Genomic DNA, 24,864 nt, shown 5'->3' with positions numbered 1-24,864 from the left:
GTTATACTGAAAATGGGTGTTTAAATAACCAACAAATGAAAAGCTGCCTATTTCTGTTAGAGATTTTTCTTTGCTGAGCTTCAGCTTTTGATTTCATTCCATATTAGATTGATGGGTTGGGTAGTGCCCGCAAGTATTCCAGGCATGGCTCTTGAAAGACACAATTTCCATTTCTGTTTATGAAAGTTGTAATAAACCGTATACCAGCATATTTAATACAGAGTCTAAGTGTGCTGGCTGAAGAGCTTGTTCTGCTTTTCTTTCCATATAGGAATTACTTGATTAGCCCATGTGGAACATTGCCTTTCTGTCAACTTTTTAGATTCCATTTTAAATGCCTTCTGAAGACTTCTCTTTCATGATAATCTTAAGAAAGGAGACTATCTGGTGGAAACCTTTCTCTTGAAAATAAGTGTTTTGGACAAACTGAGATATGTTAATGCAATCATAAGAAACTTATACTTTCAGATGAGGCATTAAGTAAGCACATGTTCTTCCCTTCAACACACTGATCAGTGATTAGATTCTAGGAGATTCTACTGGGTGCTTTGTGTGTGTTTTTAGAAATGTATGTGTAATATTTCTGTATGTATCTGTCTAGAGCTATGTAAGTAAGGGTGCCAATCTTGACTGAATTGAGAACAGAATTTTGCAACTTTGAGGTTTGTTGGTTTTGGTTTTTTTTTTGTTAAAAACATTGCTGTTGTTTTTTTTTAAATGGAAGATGTTTGAATGCCCTTATTTTTAGATGGCAGTCAGAGTATTTATTTCTTCCATGCCTCTTTAGATCTTTCAACAGTAAGATATTATCCTTCAGGGGGGTAGAGCATATTTACCTCAGTAAAATCCAGGTGTGGTTGAGCACCAGCGAAAACAAGTTCAAATGCCAAGTCTCTTGAATTGTGTTTGATTTATTTTATGCATAGTTTGGGTGTTAAAAAAAAAAAAATAATTGAAGTTAAACTTTGAGTTGACTTAGCTGTTTGCATTCTTACGCATTGTGTGCATTTCTGTAGTTGTCTCAAAAGTCTCTTTAAAGACTGAAAGTATGGGTAAAACCAACACAATGATTTAAATGCTGGAATGTTTAGCGTGCTCCTGGTTCAAACAAGGGAATAACTTTTGTTCTTTGTGGGTAAAACCAACCTAATGCTTTAGCAGAGATATAATTTCTAGAGAAACAGCCCACTATGAAACACATATGGATTAAAAATTTGCATAATCTGAAGCTGATCTAAATTCTAGTAAATTGCTGTTTGTGAGTCTTCAAAAGAACTATTCACATGAGAAAATGCTGTTTGCCTGAGCCGTTAGGCAGCCTAGCAATTTATTCCCATTGACAAAGATGACTAATAGAGGGACAGACATTGCAGGATCAAGCTGTAAACTTCATGCCTGGCACACTGGCAGCTCTTCAAAATGTCTTTTATTGACAAACAAGTAACCTTTTGCATTGTGTCTTGCAGCCTATCTTGAACAAAGATGGAATGAAATGTAAGAATGTTCTCTGGTTTTGGTGGAGTGGTTTTCTCTAATGGGAGAGCAGAACATAGAAATGATTCAGGAACCGTTTTGAGGCTGCGGGATTTTACTCATTTTATGTTCTTAAAGCGGCCTGTGCTAAACACCATTTGCTATCAGAAACAGTGATTGAATAAACAGGGGTTTCTCCTCAATAACAATGCATAAAGAAACCATTGATAATAAACAGTACAAACCCATTCTTTTGTTTCTCATCCTCTTTACTTCCTATGAGCTGACATCATGGAATTTCCATGCACAGCCCTTGTAACGAGGCAGTGTGGGGGCTCTGATAATCTGAGGAGCAGCTTTCCTTTTCACCCCGAACACGATTGGGCAGAGGCACGGGTTGCCTGGAGCGGCTGTGCAGTCTTCCTCCTCTGAGGTTTTCAAGGCTTGACTGGGCAAAACCATGAGCAGACAGGTCTGCTCTCACGGCTGACTCCACCGTCAGTAGGAGGTTGGAATAGAGACCTTCCGATGCCCATCTCTACCTGGATTATTCTGTGATTCTAAGAATAAGCAACAGTTAAATCTGGCCTAATTAAATGCAAATCTTCCAAAAGGCAGTTTCCCATATGGGTTCAACAAAAGCAAAATCCTGTACCATTATATTTGTCTTCACTGAACCAGTTAGTGTATGTGCTCCTACTTGAGCCACTTGCACTCTCAATTTGTCTATAAAATGTATATGAGGCAGCTCCATGGTAAATTGTGCCTGGAGGGTGTTGCTTCTCTTGCAGTTCTGCAAGCAATGGTCTTGGATCTTCAGCATAGTAATGCCAAAGTGGATTAGAGAGTTGAAATGACTCAGTCTTTCATCTGTGGAACAGTATTTCTGTGGATTGTGAGTGATCTTTGTAAAGTATTAAAGTTTTAGAAAAATCCTGAAAGAATGTCTGTATTATCGACATGGCAGCTCTTAAATCTGCGTGGAGAAACTATAGGCCGTGTAGTAGATTGAAAGTAAATTATTCATTGAGTAACCTATTCTTTGACACTTAGTGCTTGAATAGAAAAGTGATTATAACATGCCTCGCTTATTCAGACTGTCCAAACTGGATGTATCTAATGATCATTAAATAGGTAATTTTTGTAATATTTGCAGTAGCCTATGAATCTTTCTCATCATTAAGTATATGGAGTGCTACAGCCTATGGTTAGATAGATATTGGTGGAATACCCTTAAGGGAGAGAATTTGCTGTTTTTCAGCTCAGTAGTACTGTAGTAGTGTGAAACAAAGGCTGAACAAGTACAAAAGATTGGTTGCGGCTAACTTTGGTTTGTAGCAAGGGATACAGTGGAAACCAGCAGGCCAAAGGGGTTGTCTTCCATCTGTGCTGAAGATGCAAAGTCATGCTATCTAAAGGAAAAGAAAGATGACATTGCCCTTTAGCCTGGGTTTAATGTAGGTCAGTTGGGTCACCAGATGACATGACTTTAATGGCCAAACTGCTTTTAACAATTGCCTTGGGCAGTGTTTAATTTCACTGATCTTTGCCAGCCTTCAGGAGAAGAGAGAGGAAAAATCCACCTTATCTTCTGGTTTTCACACGGTGTGTGCTCTGCTGCTTCTGTGATCTTTTATGGCTGGTTGGTATAGAGCAACATGTGCCGATGTGATTATCCACATACGAGAAGTCATTTACTTCCAGATTGCTCACAACCCATCAGACCAGTTTGGTTTTTTTACCTCAGTTTTTTTGCTGCTGAGGATCTCAGGGGCTGAGCAGGCAGTTAGGTTATAGTCACATCATCTTTGTAATTGCTTGTAATTTGTTCCTTCTGAAAAAGAGTTAAAACTCATTTACTTAATTCTTTACGTAGGTATACGTATATATATCTGTATTTATATTTTGATGACTTAATCCTCTTTTGTACTGACATTTCTCCAACGAAACCTATTACCTGGTACACATTTTCTAGTATGGGTTGAAGATGCTGTATACTTAACATTGGTTTGTAATAAATTTCAGGCTGGTTTCACAAAAAGGTTTGTCAGCATTCTTGGACTGTTTGACTACCATATGCAGAATTTCTAGTCAGCTTAAGTTGACCTGTGATTTATTATCACTCTTTCACATGCAGTATTTTCCTTCTGGTTGCGAAGCACTGTAACAGAATGAATCACATCCCATAATAACATAAGAAGAAGGATAGAGCTGAATTCCGATAGTCCTACTTTTCTGTCCTGGTGATGGACTGGGATAATAGTACAGGGAATACAGAATATTCTCTTTCAGAAATTCCTCAGTATATATCCTAGAATGTTCATGTGTGTGTGTCTGTTTTGTACAGATGCTCCGAATGGACTGTTGCTCAGAAACAATGTCTTGAGGTTGCAATAGGGAGTGCTATTAACATGCTAGCTTAATGGTCCGTAATGGTGGTGGTGGTGGGGGGGGGACAACAAAGAAAAGCAAATGTTGAGAGTCATTAAGGGGGGGGGGAAGACCAAAGCAAAAAAAACCCCATGGTTCTGCCATGCACATGCATCTTTAGTGTATCTACATCTTGAAGGTCATGTACAGTTTGTCTCCTTCCTCTCTTCTCTGCAATAACAGACGGTAAAATCAGAAAAAAACAGAGAGAAAGCAATAAGGGTGATCAAAGGTGTAGAACAACTACTACTATGTAAGGATCCACTAAGTTGACTAGACTTCGGCCTGAGAGTAAGACAGCTGAGGTCCATAAAATACCGTGGGGCAGAAGGTGATAGCTGTTCATGTCTTCTGTAGAAAAAGAACTGAGCAGCATCAAATGAAACTAGCAGGGGCCATGCTGAATGCAAACAAAAGGTGATAACTGCAAGCGTGAGGTTGGTTGTGGCACTCCCATCTCAGGGCTCAGGCATGCTGAAAGCCTAGGTGGTTTCTAAAGCAGCTGGATAAATTTATGGTTGCTGTTAAATGAGCCTTCAGCTGCAGATCAGTGGAGGCTGGGAGAGTATTCTGGATAATTACTACTACAGGAATGTCACGAGGTTTGTGTTCTTCTCTGTGTATCTGCTGTTGACCACGAGGGAAGGCGGCTTTTGCTCTGATATGCCATGTCTTCTTTTTAGGTTGTTCTGACCACCCCATCATTCTTTTTCGGTTGTGTGGGTCACTGGGTTGGATGAGGTGGGGTGTGAAAAGTGTTCCAGGTCTGTTCTGTGCTCACAGCCTGTTTTCTGCAGGCAGTGAGCCAGACGATAGCAGCATAATACGGTTTTCTACGCCATGTTGGTTTTTTAGGTAATAAAACTATGCATTACAAGCAATTCCAGAAGTGCCAGAACTCAAAAAGCCTAGTTTCCTAAAGATTTGGATTTCCTGGTTGATAAACCCTGGTTTAAAAATGTTACCTGTATTTAAGATGTGATTAGGATCAGTCCCTCCAATGGTTTCTTTTTGTATTGTCTTTACTAGCAGCCAAGACACAGTCAAATGTCCCGACGAACTGGCTAGGTTTCTTCATGAATATTGAGGGGGCGAAATATCTTTCAGACATCTGTACCTCTGTCTAATTTGTATGGAGTTGTGGGTTTAAAAGATGCTTGACAGAAAACATGGTAACGTGAGCCACCTTTCCCTGAGAAACTAAGCGAAAACAAATAGTACAAAATAAATACAAATAGTAAAAATAAAATAAACCAAATAATCCTTCATCTTGCCCCAAAATAGTAATAATATAGTCCAAAAAAGTACCGGGAATATTAAAAATAGATTTATTTTAATCTTTCTAAAGTTTTAAGTGTAATACAGGTTCGCTTCAATATGCATGGCTGCGCGCAGGATCAGCGGGGTATGAGTGTGACATCCAATTTTTCTTACATTATTTAGTAACTGACCCACACGCTGTGTTCTTGCTGGTTGTTAACAGCATGTGAATTATGAGGCCAGAGAGGTCTTCCTCATGACAATGGCTAATGTTTGTAGAAATGCAAAGGTCATGATCATGACTACTTTTTTGTAATGCCAACTGGTTACCAGTGACAATTACTGAACTCGACAGATCTTAAAGGGTCAGTTTATTGACTTACCTTCCCTGCTTTGTGAGTGGTGATGGAATCGCTGCAACTGTCTGACTTCTGCGCTGTGCCAGTTTAAGCAAGTGGCCTTGGATAGTTTTTCTTCATATTTCCATGAAAAACAGGAGCACCTGGTTCACTAGCTTTATTTTTCTGTGAGGTGCTACCGGATTAGCAACATTATTACCATCTTTAAAAGAGAAAAACAAATCAACTTCTTAAAGCGTGTTTTGTGCTTTTGGGATAACTTTCTTTTCCTCCTAACCTGTAGTTTAAACTTCAGTGGAACAAAAATTGGTAGTTTTGTACTTCCAGACTGTATGTGTGAATTGATAACAGTAGTGTATTTTTGACAGATAAACTTATTTTTATCTAATTCAGATAAAGGTGTCTTGAGTTAAGCCTAGGCTGTTCAAACTCTTTATTCAGCTTTGGCTGACGGTATGTGAATGTATGTTTTGGGTTTTATTTGGGCATAATGTCTCTGTAGGAAACTGCAGCTGTAGGAAGCGTGGTCATGGGTTGTAGCTTTTCTCCCCCAGCTTGAGTGTTCAAAATCGCACGTCCGTGAACTTCGCATTGATTCTGAAGCAATTCCTCCATGGTGCAGTGGTCTTGCATCTCTGTGTGTGCATGCTGGACAGGGTGGGATTTTGAAAGTCTGCACTTCAGTGTGTTTTAGCCACGCCTTACAAAGATTAAAAATTGGAAATGGAGAAGAGAAAGACATTATTTGGCTCTTTGAAAACCATGATTTCCAGTTACTGCACTGGGTGATTTCTGGAGTAATAAACTACTAGGCTAGTATTTTGAGAGAGGGAGCGCAGGTCACACACACATCAGGAAGCTGAGTCACAGCTGGAGTGGATACAGCACTAGGAAATATCTTTCTTAATAGCCTGAGAAGACAAGAGGCATTAGATGACCTAACCTTTTTCATCTGAAATTTTTGCTCTTGTGACTTCGGTTTCCTAGTTGCCGCGACTAAGTGTGGAAGCTGTCTTTTTATTTTCTTCTATATAGGAAAGTTTCATCAGTGTAGAGCTGGTTAGTTCGAGCCTGCCTGAATCTGCAGCCTTCTCATGTGGATATGGTAGGTAAACTCAATTTTTATCAGCTGTCAAAACTGTTGACTTTTTTTTACTAAAAAGATAAGCTTTGCATTGCGATGAGAATCTTAGTCTCAAAAGAGACTGGAAATTACACAGTAAATGACTTTGTGTCATGATTTAGGCCAAATTGGCCAATGACGGATGACAGATGCTCTCCAAGGAGAGGAGGAGGAGAGGGGAAGAGATTTACGAGTTCAGAAGGAACTAAACTACTGTAATGAAATATTAATAATAAAACAAAAAGGAATAATAGCAAATTTTGTATAAACTTTGTCTTAAGTTAAAAGAGTTGGTCTAAAGCCAGTTGTATCAATGCAATAGCTGAGTGTAAGCATAAAAGTTCTTGTTTGAGTCCTCTTGGGAGCTGGGGGGAGTGGTGGCAAGATGAAGGTTAAAAGTCTTACTGAGGTTAAAATTGGCAGTGAAAGAAGAGTGACTTCTAGAAACAAATGAGGGGAAATAGCAAACTTTTTTTTTAAAAAGTAACTATAGGTGAAACCAGTAATGTAATCTGCTGAGATTTGTAAGTAGTTTCTGTTGCACAATTTAGTGTTCCAGTGCTTTACCAGGCTTCAGTCGTTTGTGTGAAACTTGGGCTTGCTGAAGTTGCAGACTACTCTGTCCTCTTATTCCAATCAATGTAGTCGGCAGTTTTTGGCATCAGGCGTACAGACGGAGCAATTGCTTCGTTTGCAGAAGGGAAAATATCAGAAAAACATTGTTCTTGCTTTTTTCTTTTTTTTTTTTTAACATCCTTGTGCTCTAATAACTTTGTGCTTGGCAGGAGTAGATTTAATCTTGAGTTTGCATCTTTGCTGTCCCTTTGGAAGTCAGCCAAAGCTATCCAAGTTAAAAGCCAAAACTTCTAGTTTATTCATGCTCAGAAACTTGCTAGTGCTGCACTGCTAAAATTCAGCCTCCCCTGGGACTCTGTTATAGCCCGTGGCTGTACAGCCTTTAATTGTACCCCTGGCCCTTACAAGCTGTCTGAAGGTCAGGCACTGAAACTCAGGAGATTTGTAGGGTTGGGTTTGTGCGTGTGTGAGACTGGTTGGATTTGGGCAATGTGCAGGTGGAAGCTACTTGACTTAGATGGTAAGGAAATGGAAATAATCATGGGGGGGAGAGTAAGCAAGGAAGCTGAGGAAGATAGGGGAACTTGGAGTGAAGGCTGTAGGGAAAAAAAAAAAGTGAGAAAGAGATTAGACTGGCTGTGCAAGGGTCTGAGGGCTTGGAAACTAAAGGGGAAACACATGCTACAAGAAATCAAGATTGGCTTGATGAGGAAAAACGGTATGGGAATCAATAAGAAATGGAAGTGAAGGGGCTGTTGAAGGCAAAGCTGGGAATGACACTGAGAATATGTTGGGAAGGAGCCTGAGAGCTGCTGAAGTGAGGGGAAAAAGATGTGATGAAACCAAGTCCCTCTGACAAATTCAGATGCAAACATGGGATCTGGTTTGAAAGTAGCCTTTGGATGATGGGAGGGAGCTGCTGGTCTGGGGTAAAATTTAGGACTGGGATGATGATCCTATGGGATGACTGGGATTGGCTAGTGAAAGGGACTGAGCTGGAGTTGGACAAACCAGTTGGGAGACGGAGGCGAGAGGGTTAGATCAGAATGATACGTTTCCACAGCAGTTCATGCACTGTAATGGCTAAAATGGAATCAAAAGGTTTTTTAAATTTGTTGTTCTTCTGCTGTCAGTAAATCTTTTAAATCTGTTGCCTGACAGTGTCTAGCCTCATTGCTGGTGGTCTGCATGGAGCATCATGACCTGAGGGGAGGAACTCCAAAGACCTTTGCCACTTCCATTTGCAAAGCGGATGTGGGAGAACTAAGCATCACAGCACTCTCACTGATCTGTAGGAATAGCGGCAGTGCTGCTTGACTTCTGCTTGTCTTCATGAAAAGAAACGATCAACCAGTTGCCCCTCTTCCCTCTATCTGGGGCTTAAATATCCCCACAAGTACTCTGTGATCACTGCCGTGGCTAGGACACTGGTGGGTTTGGCTTAGTGGTTGGGTCATGCTGCTGCTGGGATAGAAGCACGTCATGGTCAGGGTCAGGAAAACCCAAGGTCAGAGACCAAAGAAGTACAAATGCATTAATTTTGAGGGTAAGGCAGGGGTGTGGATGCCAGGCTGTGATGTGGAACATGGTAAGTGCTGGCATGGCAGAAGCGCATAGTCTGGTCTGAGGCAGAGGTGGGACTCAAACTTGGCACCAGAACACAGGAGCGCTGGGAAAGGAGCCTGGTGAAGCGGGAATGGTTGGGAATGAGTCCCCGGGTGTCAGAAAATAGAATCAGGGATTAAGACTAGAAATTGCAGCATAACACAAGGTTTTGGGAAAACTGGCAAGCTCCCAAAAACCTCCTGTAAAGACATGCCTATTGCTTTCTGTTTGCATGGATGAATTCGGGGCTGATGCCTGGGTGACCAGCAGGGTGGGGGACTCCTTTCAGTCATCCATAAAAAAAGGTTGAATCAAAGCATAGTTGTATAAGTGGAGATAACTGTTAGTGTTTGGGGTTTTTTCCTAACTTATTGCAGATGCCTAGCTTTCACTCTGTAAGGGGAGTGTGCTACAAATGTGTCCGGAATCTGTGGTGGTACCCTCGTGTTGTCCTGGGTATGGCAGGTACACTGGCACAGAGGGAAAAACAACATTGTTTCACTGAAATCGCATTCTGAGCTCTGATTTAACAAAGTTCAACGAAGAAGGTCCTGATAGCACTGTTAGGAGAGTAAAATAGGTTCTCTGCGAAACAAATAAGGCCCTAAATTATTACAATTATACACTCGACTATTTCAGAAAAGGAGAATTATTAACTTTTCATTGAGGAAAACAAGAAAGTGTGTGTGAAAGCTGGATTGAAATATTAAAAAAAGTAATTGGTGAGCTTTTATCTAGGTGAAACCAATCTCACTTATGAAGGCTAACTAGCCCCTCACTTCCATGACTGTAACAACATTAATTTGATCCTGTCTACTGGCAACAGAAAGTAGCTTAATAATTAGTGTGGAATGGGCTCATCTTGTGGGTGGTGGCACATAAAATGATACCAGGTATCACCGAGGGGAAAATTCATATCTAGGCATCTTGGCTGTCATATTTTTACCACTGCTAGCACAGTCAGTGGACCAGAGTCCTGGCTGGTAGATGCACCTGTGGCTCCAGTTTAGCCACGATGGAGTGAGTGTAGGATTTTGAATCTGGATTTCCATGGGACTTTGGCTCCAGCAAGTCAAGTGACTTGCACTGTCTTGTGCAAGGTGGAGCTCAGGAAGAACTAAGCTCAAAGACTTGTATAAATCAATACGGTTTTTGAGCTGTGGCAAATTCTGTTGAAATGTTCAGCGTTAATTCGTGGTGGATGTATGGAAGGGGAGAAAGTGGGAACAGAAGTAACTCAACATTTCTTTAGACTGTCCTAAGGTATAACGTAAGTCAGAGGATTTTCCCAGTGGTTTGCACCTTCTGTGATCCAAGGTCTAGTGTGCATAATAACTTTATTTTATTCGGTTTTCTATCCCTTAAGCTTAATTACTGTAATTGGGTTTTTGTTTGCCTGTTTTCTTTAATTTTGAGACACATACGAGGTGCTTTCTCGTGAAATAAGTTGTAGGAAAGCAAGGTGTTTTGGTGTAGGGTGAGACTACCTTAAAAATGTAATCTCTCGCTGGTATGTCAGACTGAATCTGAGAAGCATTTCTATGTTAAATACAGAAAAATCAATTGAAGGAATATTTGAAAATAAAACCATTTCTTCCTTTCTTTTCTCCTGCCTTGACCCAAGTCAAGTCGGTTGGTTGCCACAGTGTAGAAAGGTTCCATTGATTGTAAAATTTACTAAAATATTCAACATTACTTAGGAGAACTGACAATCCACAAACTTCTTAAGTATGAAGACATGTAGTTGGTGAGGCTCTAATTTGTTGTCCCCTCCCCCTAGCCCCGCTTTGGTTTACTAATAAGTCTGATTCTCTTGAAAATTTTCTTCCTTCCCCACCCAACAACTGCTTTAGAGCTGACAAAAGTAAGCTGTTTCCTAACCTTATCCTCTACCTACGGAGGTCATAAAAATTGCTAATGCAAACGCTGTTGCCTTCTGTTGTGTGATTCTAATAGGAAACGGATCACTGCAATTTATGGGGTACTTACCCTTTTCGGTACATGATGAATGGCTCACTTCAAATGATGTTTCCTCATTGATTTCCTACTATTTATCACCAGAAATGACAGAGCAGGAAGAATGGCGTTTAAACATGGAGTTGATTTTGAAGATGACATCTTTTCACTACAGTGTGAATTCATGGCAATATAGTGTTTGCTGTAGTAGAGGAGCAAAAGACATGAAGTCAGTTCTTTAACTTTAAATTGCTCTTCAGATTAGGTATCTCTAAACCCACTTTTTGTTACGCTGTATTAGCTTACTCTCCCGTTCTTTGGTAGGGAGAGTGTGGGGTTTACTCTGTGTAGGGTTTTCGTCATGCTCTGCCTATTTGTTGCCATGTTCTCGAAACAAATACATGTGATGTTTATCTGTTATTTGTCACTTTGTCTATGTTGTCAAGTTTTTTGGGATATGCACATTTCATTCATGGAAAAATCTATGTGCAAGTAAATTCTGTATGATATTTAGCAAGTGACTCTGAAATAATTGTATTTCGGTGGTCGGGTCTTCTTTTGCTACATGACGGTACCTGAAGAATTAGAAAAATCTCTCTTAACTTGCTCAGTTGGGCTCAATTGACTACAAAATGGAAACTGTCCCCTTAGTTCCTGCAATGTCCATACAGTCTCTTTCTCTGTGTGCTGCTATGTGGATCACTGGACAAGACCACATATAAGCAAGGTCAATCGGGGCAGATAACAATCCTTCGAAATATAGTCATTTTTAAATTGACTAGAGTAGAAAATGGAGACACTCCCTTGCCAAGTAGGATAGCTTGTTTCAATTTAGAAAGATAGTGCAGTTTTGCTGCTTATAAGACTGGCTTAAATTTCATTGACATAAGGTCTTTGAATACTTCAAACAGTTATAGTTCTGGAATAAATAAAACTGTTTCATCTTCTTTAAATGTTGGTGTTAAAACTTGTTTGCATTCTTCATTTTCAGAGTCCAATGTTAGCTTACTTGCTAGCAAAAATAAGGCTGTGTGGGTTAGAAAAAAGCATGGAGTTTCAAAAGTCACATTGATAGCTACTATTGCAATTAGGTTTACCGCTAAATGGATATAAACTGATATTTTTTTTAAATGCACTCTGTGAAACCATTGAGGTGAAACGTACATATTCTAGAGAACTTGCAATGTTGGTTTTTTTTAACTTTCACTATGTAATAGCACATCTGTCAATCATTTTCTTGCATTATTTATCTGCTTCTTGAGATTTGTGATTATAACTTTGCTCTTTTCTCTTTCTGTTATGTGCTTACAGACTGTTAGTTTCAAACCATGTTGCAAACAATGCAAGTGAGGAATAAAGTCTGCAGACATTCAAGTCTGTGCAGTTTCCAATTCTCTCTCTTTTTCTGAAAACTGGTTTGTGTAAATCTGAACAATCTATCAGGTTGCATGCAGATAACTATAAATATTTCATATTGTCTACTTCCATTGCTAAGCATTATAGAGTTGGTCTTCAAATATCTCTAGCATAAACATGCTGGATGTTGAATGAAAAAAAGGAAATGCTGTCATACCTCTCTGCTCATCTTTGCTCTGAAATGGGCTTCATCTAAAGCACAGATTCTTTCTGAACGAAAAAGCACTTTTCTGTAAAAACATCACTTCCACCTTTCCTTTCCAAAATTAGTATTATCAAGTGTTCCATGCTTGACTTCACCTGCTTTCTCCCATCCTGCTGCAGTTACTTTCAAAAGAATTCTGAGATTTGTGTGAGACACCTCACATAAAATGACAACAAAAAAATAGTTACCAGCCTTGCAGAACACTAGATCATATGTTTAATTCATTTACTGGGGTAAAAGTTGTCCTATAAAGGATTGCCTTAATTCCCATAGTGTTCAACTGGAGTGATCGTGGTTAGCAACTAATCTACGATCCCTTTGGAAGGGGATGTTAGTTGGGTGGACGCTGAGTGCTGGGTAATTGTGTGAAGAATAGCTGCAGCTTTAGATCAGTGTAATACTGGAACTCAACAGATCGTTGAAAACATACCTTCAAAACGAGGAAATATCCAACTTGTTAGAAGGCAAGGAATAAACTACATATTTTTATCTTGGGTATGTGTAAGGATATGGGTGGAAAAAGAGAAGGAAAAAATTATAGTTGGTTTTCTCTACTGTACTTCATCTCCATGAAAAACAACCATAATTCATTTCAACATATCTGCTTTTCTTTGTAACTTAATGTTTGGTGTACATGCTTGAGTGGCAGAGAACAAAATGTACTTTTTGAAGATAAGAAATGTTCTAAATGTTCATGATGAGAACAACATGCACTGAACAAGTGCAAATCATTCAGACACCTCTTCAAGTTTCAGATGTTGAAAAGTGACTTTAAATTGGGCTGAAGTAAGAATACGAAAATACACAGATCCTTTTTTTCTAAATCCAGCTTTTAGAATTTATGTTCTTATTGTACATCAAACAGCTGTTGATGGCAAGTCACTAAGTGACTGGCCCAAATCTGAGTTTAATAGTATTTTGGGATGAACTGCTCCCACTCTTTGCTCTTCTAAACCGGCCTTGTCTCTGACAATGGTAGAAATATCTGTCTTTACAAGTCTCTAGTTTTTTGCTCTTGCTGGTGGCATGGCCTGCATTGAAAATCTCAGGTCTAGAGACCCTGACATTCTGGTGCAGCTGAACAAGAGCATCTGAATCCTGATAGTCACGGAGCTGTTCTTAAGGTTGGAAGAAGGTTGGTTTTGAATAGTGCATGTTGCCGGAAGATCTGTCAGTTGGGAAATTTCAAAACAACTGCAATTGCAATAAAACTGGGCAGACTTTTAATAAATTTGCAATTGCTACATGAGTGTTCAAACCTATTTCACTTGTATCTTTACCTCTTTATTATCTACCTCACATTGTTAATATGTGAACCTAAGAACTGATTACAAAAGATCTGATGTAGGTTTGTGGAGTATTTTAGTGACACTAGCCATTACTGTTGCAGTAACATTTCACAGAGCTTCATGGAATGTAGACCTCACTGAAGAACATCTACCTGAATTATTAAAATAATGTATGACTAAGAGTAGTGGAAAAATTCTTATGGGAGCTTTGGATATGATGGATCCTTTTCTTTATTCAAATAATTTATACTGATCATCTTAAACTATAAATCAGTAGCTTGTAGAGAACTTTAAGAAACATTTGTATTGTTTTGCTGTTTGTCTTTTAGAGGGCGGATTGAGAGGAATCATGTTTTCATCATCAGTGATCTTACTGGGCAGGGTGTTCGAGGGTTTTATGGGGCGTATTTTTGTGGGGAGAGAAATTAAATAGCTGATTTAACACAGCTGTGTTATCTCTAAATACCATTATACTCTACTATTGGTCATGGTTGAAAGTCTTATGTTACTGTAGTCTAAAACACCTTAATTTTTTTTTTTCATTGAAGCTGAATATTTGAACAGAGGTTTCTGTTGTAAATGAGAATTACTGATTGCTTTGAGTTCCAAAAAGGCAGAGATTTCATTTAATCCATGCTAGCTGTGTACCACAGAAGAGCATTCCACTGGGCTTCCTTTTGCAGGTGCCAAGTTCTGCATTGCCAGAAGGTGCGGCTGTGTCTGTCAGCAAAAAGTCAGAGGGACTGTGGTAGAGAGTGCTACCCTCCAGTTTGTTCCTTGCTACCTAGTGCTGTTAAATAAATATCAAATAAAACTGTTGCATGTACTGAGCTTTTATCTGTTTATCCTATGCCATGTATCTTCTTTCTTTGTTGTTTCCTGCTGTATCTCAAGCAAGTGTTAGTTGTTCGCTGTTTAGTAACTTCTAGTTTCCCAACAGTTTTTTGTGGAAAGTCAAAACTTCTGGCATCTAAATGAGTTGGCAAAGAAAAAAAGTTGCATAACGTGTCATGAAACTTCTTCATCACTGTCGCTCACCTCCAGGACAGAAATACACGCCGTTTCCAAAAATGCAAACTAACAAGTGCTCAGAGACATGACTTTTATTTCTGCGCATCAGAATTGTAATCATAAACTCTATAAAATTCTCAGCTTGGATAGAGTTCATAGCAGGTTCTTGTTCATCAGTGCAGCAGTGGAAGGTCACTTCCTTTGCTCTGAGAAGGCAAACAAGTTATACTGTCCTACAAAGAACTGACTGGTGAAACCCCTCAGAGGGTCAGCATAGAGAAGACATCAGCCAAAACATTCTTTTTCAGTACTCTAAGAAGTCATGCAATATTGGGCTGGAGCTTCTCTGCTGGAGTCAGCTTTCCCTTCAATGCTCTTCCAGAGACTGACGTACCACCTAGAGCTCCCGGAGGTACCACCTACACCTCCCTCTGTCTGCTACTCAGCCATCATGTGGGGAAGAAGCACTTGATCTGGTTAAAACTTGATGTGGTACTATAAATGATGACTTAGTAATTTCTGGCTTGCTTAAGGTTCTAGTTGGAGATTGTTAGTAAAGAAGGAAAACAAATTTTCTGTTGGTAGGCTTTTTTTCTTCACTGGAATTACTTTGTTGCCCTACTGCCCTTTGTTCTCCTCTTGCAGGCTTTAATATGTGAAGACTATGCCTCACTGTGTTACGTGGAGATGCTCTGTTTGGACCTGACCAGTTGTACAGCTGTTGGGGTGGCGTTCTGCTGGACCTTGTTACTTAGCTGGTCCAAGTGGTAGCGGGGCACTGCCGCAGTATCTTATTGCTGTTTTGTAGATATCTGGGGTTTTTTGCTGTGCTACAAGGCACATTGCTGTGCCTTATAGACATCTCCAGCTGGTAGTAGCTATCGTTCATTCAGCACTCTGTCATGGGGCGTAGGCACACCTCATGCCATACCTAAATGCTTCTGGTGATTAAAAATGATTGTGCTATACCTTGGATGAGCTTCTACTAAGGAAACTGAGTACCTGACTGCTGCTGAGCTGATGTAAACTGGGATCATGGGCATGAACATATTTTCTAGCAGATGCATCAGATTAGGAAATAATATTCTACTGACAGTGGAATACTTTTCTATCAGTCCCAGAGATGAACTATCCCACGTACATCCTTAGCATGGCCCTGAAATTATTCTCGTATCAAATATCATGGCATTTGTTTACAAGCCAAATGGGCCTCATCTTTGCAAAGAGATTCGTCATTTCTAGTGAAGAACACCTTGCACCCAAACTCTGCTAGCTGATGACTAAGTGCCCAAGAGGTACTTAGTGTGGAGAGGAAGCTGTTTTGTACTCACTGTTGTGACGATTATTGCCAGCAAAAAACCACCCACAGTTCTGTGCTCCATGAATTTGCTCTAAATGAGTGTGCATATCCTAACAATCTTCTGTTTGACATATACAGGGGGAAACCACCAGTAGCAAATGTACTGCCTTGTTTTAAAGTAGCAGTTTACTGTAAGGAATTTAATGTCCTGGTCCATCCTACCATCAAACAGGAAAAGCACGAACGTAGTATTTCTCAATATGTCTCTATATCCAAGCTTGACTGTTTGGGGAAAGGTTGGACTTCGAAAGACACTGACCCAAGACAGCAAGAAGCTCCTTGTCAGCTATCCAGTGCACTGTGCTGACTGAGGAGCTGCCTGCAGCTGCGGATGGGCTCTTTCTGGTTCTCAAGCTGCCACCTGCCTCCAGATATCTTTGCTCTGCGTGTGCTGGGAAGATACAGCCTAAGTTGGGCTGTGCATCAGCTGTGTGCTATGTTAACAACAGCAACAGTCTCAAAGGCACATCTTATCTTTGCACAAGTTGCTGCAGGTCCCAATGCTCTCCCATTCTACCACTGGTGGGGAACTACTCCTTTGCTTTCAGGCATATAATGAAAATTCAGCAGCTGGATGCTGAAATTGTCATGTTTGTTGCTAAACTTCACGTCTGACTGATGGACCTTTAGCTTGCTTTTTGTCTTTGCAGATAGGAAGGGGAATACAGACCTGACAAGTGAACAGCGCTAGTGGTTTTTGCATTGAAAGGCTCACTGAAAATAATTCTTTGCAGTCCCCCAGTGATCTTTAATGCTCTGGTCCGGTAATACTCTATATTGTGACAGTAAACACTTGATAAATTCTTGCCACTGGCTTGACAACAGAGAGTGGGAGTGCTCAGCTGAATAGAGAGCTTTTATGGGCAGAAAGCTCTGTGATCCCCTCTACTCTGGGGAACTCACCTTTGGCTGGCCTGGGCATTTGTAAGGTTACAGCTTACCATTTATTGATCTACTTTTTTTTTTTTTTTTTTAGTTCCCTGGCTTTGACTCATTATTCCCAGTCTTAAGAAAATGTCATGCCAACAGTGTGGGACTGCAATGCAGAAAAAAAAAAAAAGTGCCGTTATTTCTGACAGCAAACAAGGTAGCTTGGGTATGAAGGTAGGCAGCTTTTTTGATAGCCCATACTGGGGGAGAGGGGAAGAAAGGAGGAGGCAGTCTTGCATTTATTTTCATAGCCCTTAAACAAAGATCTGCATTGGGGTGCTTGTTATCAGAATTAGAGAATAGCCTTGAACTTTGTACCTTGAGGTCCCCATACTCCTTCTGTTTCCCATATCCTTGTGTTCCTCAGCTCATGCGATTGCCTAGCCTTGCTGCCTGTGTCTTGTCAACCGCAGTCTAGTCCCTCCCAGCTTAGAAAGTCCTCTTTCCTCTTGCCCATTTCCTCCTAAAGTCCTCTTTAGCAACATGCAGCAGAGACCCCCTTGCTTCTCCCACCTATGCTCCTTTTGCCTCCCAGCCAGCATCCTCTCTGCTTTTAGCCACAGGAGCTTTGCATTTGGATGGTCGGTTCACCTGTGCCAGTGTTCCCCATCTCCGCCTCATGCGTCATGTTGGCACAAGTACCAACAGTTCCTCTGTTGATTCCTGCAGCCAGCTTGGGAAACTACACGAGGAAGAGTAAAAAAACTGTAAGTGGCTGTTGCTATTGCTGCCTTAACATCTGCAAGCATAAAATGCTAGTAAAGAGACAGAGAGATCACTCTCCAGGTTGTGGCCTACAGTCGTTTTCTTACTCTTGCTCTGATATAAACAGTATTTAATTTCCCAACCAGGTTGGAGCAGTCTGTATCCCTTGACATTTCATGCAATTTATGGAAAGAACATTGTGTTCACTTTCTGAATGGCTAATTTTACTAAATTGATTTTATACATCATAAATACTGCTATATTTTCTGGTGTAACTGAACAAAACAAGACTGCTTGGAGAACTGGTCTGGGCCAGATGGCATGGACAGGTTTTTTTTTTATGGAGATGTAAGTCCTGAATGAAACAGTCAAGGTCAGAGTAGTGTAGATAAAACCAGGGGTTACTGAGCTCCTGAGAGTTGGATGAAGCTACCTTTCTTGGCAACCTCAGTAAGAGAACACACAGACTCCTGTATGCTTTTCCTTCGGTTGTTACATTGGTGAGACAGAGGTCTGTACAGACTGTGACCTGATTTATAGTTGAAATAGGTCACCAAGAACCGAGTCAGACTTGTCCTGGTTGGGAGCAGTTCCCAGAGTACCATGCCCTGGTCCTCCTGACCTGGACTGGTTTCCTCCATGACCAGCAGTTATCAAAGAATTAGAGCTTTACAAGGAGCGATTAACACAATTTCCTCTCTCTTCGTTGAGTGCAGAAAATAATTAAATGGACAGAGAATTATGTTCAAATGTTTTTCTTATCTTTTTTTGAGAAGGTGAGAGAGATGAGTGGAGAGGAACTACAAGATACATATGAATACATATAACGTGTATATAATAAAAATAAGTAACTATATATGAGAAGACAGTATTTTGCATATTAAATGCCTGTTTTTGAAAAGTGTGCAGAATATTCTTCTCTATCTCAGGATACCTATGCTGGGTTACACCAAATCAGTATCCTCAAAGATACATTACCAGAGTGGAATTTGGTTTGTAGCAGGTAGTAGCCTCCTTTTAGAAGGCATTTTGTAATGTTTTGCCCTTAAAAACTGAAATTCCTCACAATCTTCACAAGTAAATGTTACAACTTGGGGGAGGTAGGGTAGGAGGAGGAAATTTCAACTGCATTATAAGAGAAATTATTTTATTTTGATTAATTAGGAATACCTACAAGGCCCATGATTGTGAGAGAAGGAAGGGAGACCTGGGTGTATGATCCTGCACACAAGGGACAGTGAAAACGGAAGCAACCATAATTCAGTTCAGAAAGCATAGTATGTGCAAAACTTTTTGCTTTAAAATTTCTACTCTTTCAGTGTGCAGTAATGCTGACTGTCTCTACAATTTGTCTGGATTTTAAATCAGATCAGCGTAATTAGCTAACTTTACTTATTAGCTTGAGCTGACTCTAGTGCTACAATGGTTGGATTGGTTGCCATTATATTTGTTTAACTGCTGTAAAGTAAGTTTCTAACAATAGGTTCCTACACTTAAATAGCACTGTCGAGCACTGGTGCCCTATCAATCAGTCAGACCTTTCCCTCCTGCTGTCTGCTCTGATAGACAGTTCTGCTGATGTGGGGACTCTGGAAGAAGAGATCAGGAAGAAGGGATGATGGATAAAGACCATCTCCTGTCTTGGGAGGAAATCAGAAGGATCCTTTCTTTGACTATCAACAAGCTGCTTTGTCAAGGTGTCAGAAGATTAATTATGCTCATGCAAGAGGCGAGAGCAACTGTTTCCCCCCTGGTTTTGGTGTAATAGGGTGGCATTCTTCTGAACTGTGTCAGAGAATTGCAAAGAAAGAAGCTTAAGAGATTTCAGTCCCCTAACATCACTGTCCCGTAAGCGTTTGTAAAGCTCTTCGACATACATCCATGATACTGTGAAGTTCTGCCAGTAACTGATTAATCAAAGTATTTGTTTCAAGTACAGTATGGACTTGATCTCATGAAACATTTGGTGCCAACTGCTGTTAAAGTCTGTCAGCATTATATGTAGTTAGGTTATATAAAGATTAAGCTTTCAATGAAAAGAGGTGCAGAAAACCTTCCCATAGCATAATCATGAATGTCAAAACACGTAACTACTCACTAGTTTTTGAAGTTTATAAATTGGTAAAAAGGAAAACCTCTAGTAAGTATTCATGACTTATTTTTTATTGGGACTGAGCAACTCTGCTTAATTTTTTTTTAATCCGTTGTCCTTCTGTATGTTTTTGAATAAAGTCTGTGTAAAGTGTAATTAAAAAAAATGAATGATCTTACATTTTAAATTAATCATTTGGGGAATAAATAAAATGTGCTAACTGCTAACTTGAATTCTGAACAGAATAGGTTTACATAAAAAAGAAAAAGTGGTTTTTTCTTAAAAAAAAAAAGATAAAAATCAGAGACTTGAAGAGAAATACTACTTAAAATATGAGGCTGTTTTGACTGTCACTTTAAATATTAAGCAAGCCTCTTCAAAAGCTCTTTAAATCTTGCACAAACCATGTCCGTAGAAGGACTCCTTCCATTTGGCCTGATCTGTGATTTAGTCCCATGCTCAAATGAAGGAGAGCCTTTCTGGTAATCTCTTGATTTGATATAATTTTATTTTTTTTTTCTTGAAAGGGTGAAGTCTTGAGTTAATAAAAGGAAATTAGGGAGTTCAAGAGACACGTCACCTTTTTAGCTTGGTTTCTTTGGAAAGTTTTTTCTGGTTTTAATGTTTGCAATGCTAAACTATGAACCTTAGTGTATATTTTTTTTTTTGGTGCTTCTGTGCAGCCTTCCTTCAGTTTAATATCACTTTAAGATGTATTGAACTCTAATACTATATAGTTGAAATTGTAACAAAACCAAACAATTTAAACATGGATCTGCCTGACCTTCAAATGCTGCTGATAAAAGCTAATGCTGTTAAATTGCATGCCAAATTAACCCTCATTTCCAAATGCTTTGTGTGTGTGTTTCCTGTAGGATAGGCTTTGATCCTACCAAGCAACACTTCTTTTACAATCAGTTATTTTTTAATGAAGGAAAATCAATGAACCAGTTTCAATGCCTGATTCCAGCAGTAGAGAAATGAAATGTTTTCTTTTGCATCCCTGTAGCACTGTGCTTTGTCTGCTATATGGAATGCCTGACATGATACAGTGTTCGGCATAGAGGTGATAGTGATTTTCAGCTTAAAACTTTATTTTCACGTGTGTAAACCTTATCAAGGATTGCAAGTTCATGTGGGAAAGGCACAGGAAACTGGATAACGCAATAGACAAGGAATAACATCTTGAAGCAGTTTGTTTTTTCAAAGCCTTAGCACCAGTAAAGATGGGCTCTAATCTAAATACAGAGAAAAAATGTTGCTTGCCTCAAATACTTTTTTCTTGAAGCATCCAGTTTCATATTATTTTTGCAGTTGTCCATTTTGGAGCACACTTGGGTACTGTTTTATGTTTTCAATTCAGAAGTTATGTTGCAGGAGCATCGGCCTGCACAATGTATGGGTTTTTCATTTGCATATTTTGAGAAGTATGGGCTTTGTATGGGATTTAATGGGGTATAATCATGTGCCTTTCTGGACTGGTGGACCTGTGTAACTCTGGTGGTGTAAACTCCCTCTGAAATCAGACAACAGGCGTGAGCAGAAATGGCTCACGTAACAGATAGTGGCTTTTGCTTGTTCTTGTCTGCTTGAGGACCTCGAGTGTTTACATTTTAAAATGAAAGTGCATCTTTTTATCTTCTGACAAATGAACCACCATCTGCATAAATTCATTTGAGGGGGACGTTATCTTCCTGTGTGAACTTTGGTGGGAAGTGCTTGCGGGCCATAAAGCGGATCATCAGTCTCCCTGGGCTGGAGCCGAAATCTCAGCCCGTCCCCCTGACATCTCCGCTGGGATGTTGTGCTCCTGGTCCTCCCTCCCTCTCCTCTGTCACCCAGACCCCTCCCTGCGCTCGCCCACTGGCCAGGGCTGTGTCTTGTGGGCCCTTCCCTGCAGAACGTTTCTGTCCTGGTGGTGGTTTTGCTTTTTATTTGGAGCGGGAAAACTCACTGTCCAGGCTTTCGCCTCCCATCTTTGCTACGTCAAGACCATGTTTGCTGGCCTGGACACATGTAGCCTCGTGCCTGGTCTGTGTAAAAATTGTTTTCTGAGCCTCTCGCCTGGATTTTGTTACCTTTCTTCTTGCATTCCTCTGCTGGAGTTTTTTTGTCTTTATAGCATGGGACCTAAGCTCTTTATCTTCTTTTTCAAGGCCCTGAAATCCCTGAGGGTTTTTTCTCTCCGTTATCTGCCCCTTGTCTCTCCTTGTTATTGAGACGTCAGCCCCGGCACCCATTCAGCCATCGGTGCTTCGTGGGGCAGACCCATCCGACCGTGATCTAGGGCCAGGTGAGCGCCGGTGAGCCCAGTCCCAGCTCACTCACAAGGTCTCACTCGTGTGGTGCTTTCGCATCTCCTGAGGCATTTTGGCTCCATGTCTGGGAGCGTGGCTCCATGGAGCCGGGGTGGATGAGCCTTTCCTCAGCGAGAGGTGGCTGGTCGCTCTGCAGACACCAGCTCTCCTCTGGCTGGTCTTTTTTTTTTCACCCTGGCTCAGGCCTGGCCTTGCTTCTTTCAGACAGAGCCTGAAATGTCTCTGCTCTGTGGTCCCACTCTCCAGAGATGGATTTTTCTGTGTATTCCAGTGTCTGCTTCTCTAGACAGGAGGTGACTGTGTTCCCTTGTGTGCCATGTTGTCTTGTGTGGATGCTTTGGAATGGAGCCAATCTGCAGGTCGGGGTAGCATCTTTCCTAGAGTATATACTGACAGCTCCAAGGTAGTACAAAGCATTAAAAAAGTATATTGTGATTTACACACATACTTTAGTAGAAGACAGGCTGAGGTCAGCCCGGAGAAGAGAAGGCTCCAGGGAGACCTTAGAGTAGCCTTCCAGTATCTGGAGGGGGCCTACAGGAAAGCTGGGGAGGGACTTTTTACAAGGGCATGTAGTGACAGGATGAGGAGCAACGTCTTTAAACTGGAAGAGGGCAGATTTAGATTAGATATCAGGAAGAAATTTTTCACTATGGGAATGGTGAGACACTGGAACAGGTTGCCCAGAGAAGTTGTGGATGCCCCATCCCTGGAAGTGTTCAAGGCCAGGCTGGATGGGGCTTTGAGCAGCCTGGTCTGGTGGGAGGTGTCCCTGCCCATGGCAGGGGGGTTGGAACTGGATGGTCTTTTAAATTCCTTTCCAGCCCAAACCATTTGGTGATTCTATGATTTTAGAGCCTCGGGGGGGTGGGAGGTGTGAAGAGTTGGAAGTGAGCGAGTACAGTGAGAAGACTCTGGATTTTCCGAAGACTTTGTTTTGTTTGTGTGCTTGTGAGTTTTTAAAGCAGCATCCTCTTTCCACTCTAAATACAAGAATTAACGTTACTTCAGCACAGTAAAACTTGATGCACAGTTGTTCCTTTATGCAGGCCCACATCACTGTCGGCCTGCTTTGAGGGACTCTGGGTTTGCCTACAGGAACATCCAGAGGCAAGGTTTCCCACTTGTGCGTCATGTTGGGGATTTGCAGCAGCGTGAGTGGAAGCGAGGGGCGGCCTTCCCTCCGGAGCAGCAGCAGCAGCAGCAGCAGATGCGGCTCCTGGGCAAGCGGATTGATCATGGCAGTGCTGAAGTGCTGGTTGGAAGGGGTGTCTGGAGGTCTAGTCCAGCTCCTGCTCTTAACAGGACTGTTGCCAGCACTTGTGTTTAAAATCGTGTTACAGGAAGAAGAAAAAGGTAATAGGGTATGACCGAAAATATTATTGTATTATAACCAAAGGAACCTTAGGAAATGCTGATAGCAAGAGGAAAAGATGAAAGGTTTGTTATTGCCACTTTTTTGCAGCATTTCTCTGAGAATTTAAGAGAAAATGAATTCTGCTGAAGTGACCTTTTTTCACCTCTTACTGGCTTCTGAAAAGCCTGTGCTCCCTGAGCCATGCACACAAACACTTACCCAAATAATGAAAAATCCAAGTGCACATGCTCCAAGGGATAGTTAAGCATCAATAAAAAAAAAATTCTTATCACTGCTATTATGTTAGAGGGCAGTAGTTGCTAAGGCAAATTGATTTTATTTTTCCATTTTAATAACTTCAAAATGCTCTCAATCTATCCAGAAGGAAAATGTGATAACTCCTAAATAACTAACTAGAAGCTTTTTGAAGCCAGGAATATCCTTTTGCGTATGTTTTCGTGTGACTAAGGATTTTGTTGAAACTTAAAAATAATATTTAGAAAGAGATAAATCTTGCTAAGTCCTGTACTTTTCTGTAGAAATACAGGGTAATTGAAGATGCTGTTTTTTCATTTTAAAATTGTGTGTACAACAGATAAAATGTGAGCTTCAAAAGAGGCTGTTCTGGAAAGGAAGTGAACTTGAGAAAAATAGGCAACTTAACGGGAATTTTTTTTTAGCCTTCCTTTTAGCACAAAGTGTTCTTGTTACACTTGCTAACCCAGTTGTTTCACTGTTATTTTAAGGCATCTTTGATTTTTTTTTTTTTTCCTTTCTATATTCTTGGAGGAGGAGTAATATACAACACTTGCCTGATACCTGACATTAGATGAAACAGTCACATCTCTGCCTTCCTAAATGAGACTATTTCTGTATACTATGTCTTACGTTTTTTTGAAAAAGGACGACCAGTATTTTCCTGTTTTGGCAGATGAATGGCTGTGAATGGCACCTTGCAATAAAATCAGCGTTTCGGCGCTGTCCCTGTTGGGTCTTTTGTATTTATGGGGGAGGAATCCCTGGTCACTGGGTTGTTTTCTGTGCAAACGCTGTGAGAATGCTGCGACCAACAAGGCTGAGCTGACCTTACGTGCTGGCCTGTTCCCTGCCGCTGACTGTCATGTTTCAAAGGTTAAACTAACTGTGGATGAAATGTAATCAGTAGTACACTGGATCCTTTCCAGATCACACTGGAGGAGTGCAATAACCAGCATTGTTAGCTTTGGGAGAGCAAGAGACAGAGGTCATTACCTGTGTGCGTCTGAGCATGAGGAACCAAGTGCCTTTCCTGCTACCTCCCACGTATGTTTATTTAAATCTTATCAGGAATTGTTATCCTGCTGGCCCCTGCTTTGCCAAAAAGAATGACTGTTTATTCTTCACACACTGTAATTTTCAT

At 40.6% G+C, this 24,864-nt stretch overlaps 1 protein-coding gene across 9 annotated transcripts in view; it reads left to right on the top strand.

Moving 5' to 3' along the window:
* Positions 1-24,864, top strand: part of GREB1L (GREB1 like retinoic acid receptor coactivator) — a 143,432-nt gene that overhangs the window by 24,973 nt on the left and 93,595 nt on the right. Inside the window, exon 2 of one of the 9 annotated variants that reach the window (XM_054189422.1) lies at positions 24,650-24,767. The exons of the other annotated variants lie outside the window; for them this stretch is intronic. The gene's annotated coding sequence lies outside the window, so the exon portion shown is untranslated. The remainder of the gene's footprint in view (positions 1-24,649; positions 24,768-24,864) is intronic. 9 annotated transcript variants of the gene reach the window in all.

This window comes from Rissa tridactyla, chromosome 2 (genome assembly GCF_028500815.1).
Source record: "Rissa tridactyla isolate bRisTri1 chromosome 2, bRisTri1.patW.cur.20221130, whole genome shotgun sequence".
In the NCBI taxonomy this organism is placed as follows: Eukaryota; Metazoa; Chordata; class Aves; order Charadriiformes; family Laridae; genus Rissa; species Rissa tridactyla.
Note: the sequence above shows the minus strand (reverse complement) of the source record. Positions and strands in the feature narration are given on the sequence as shown.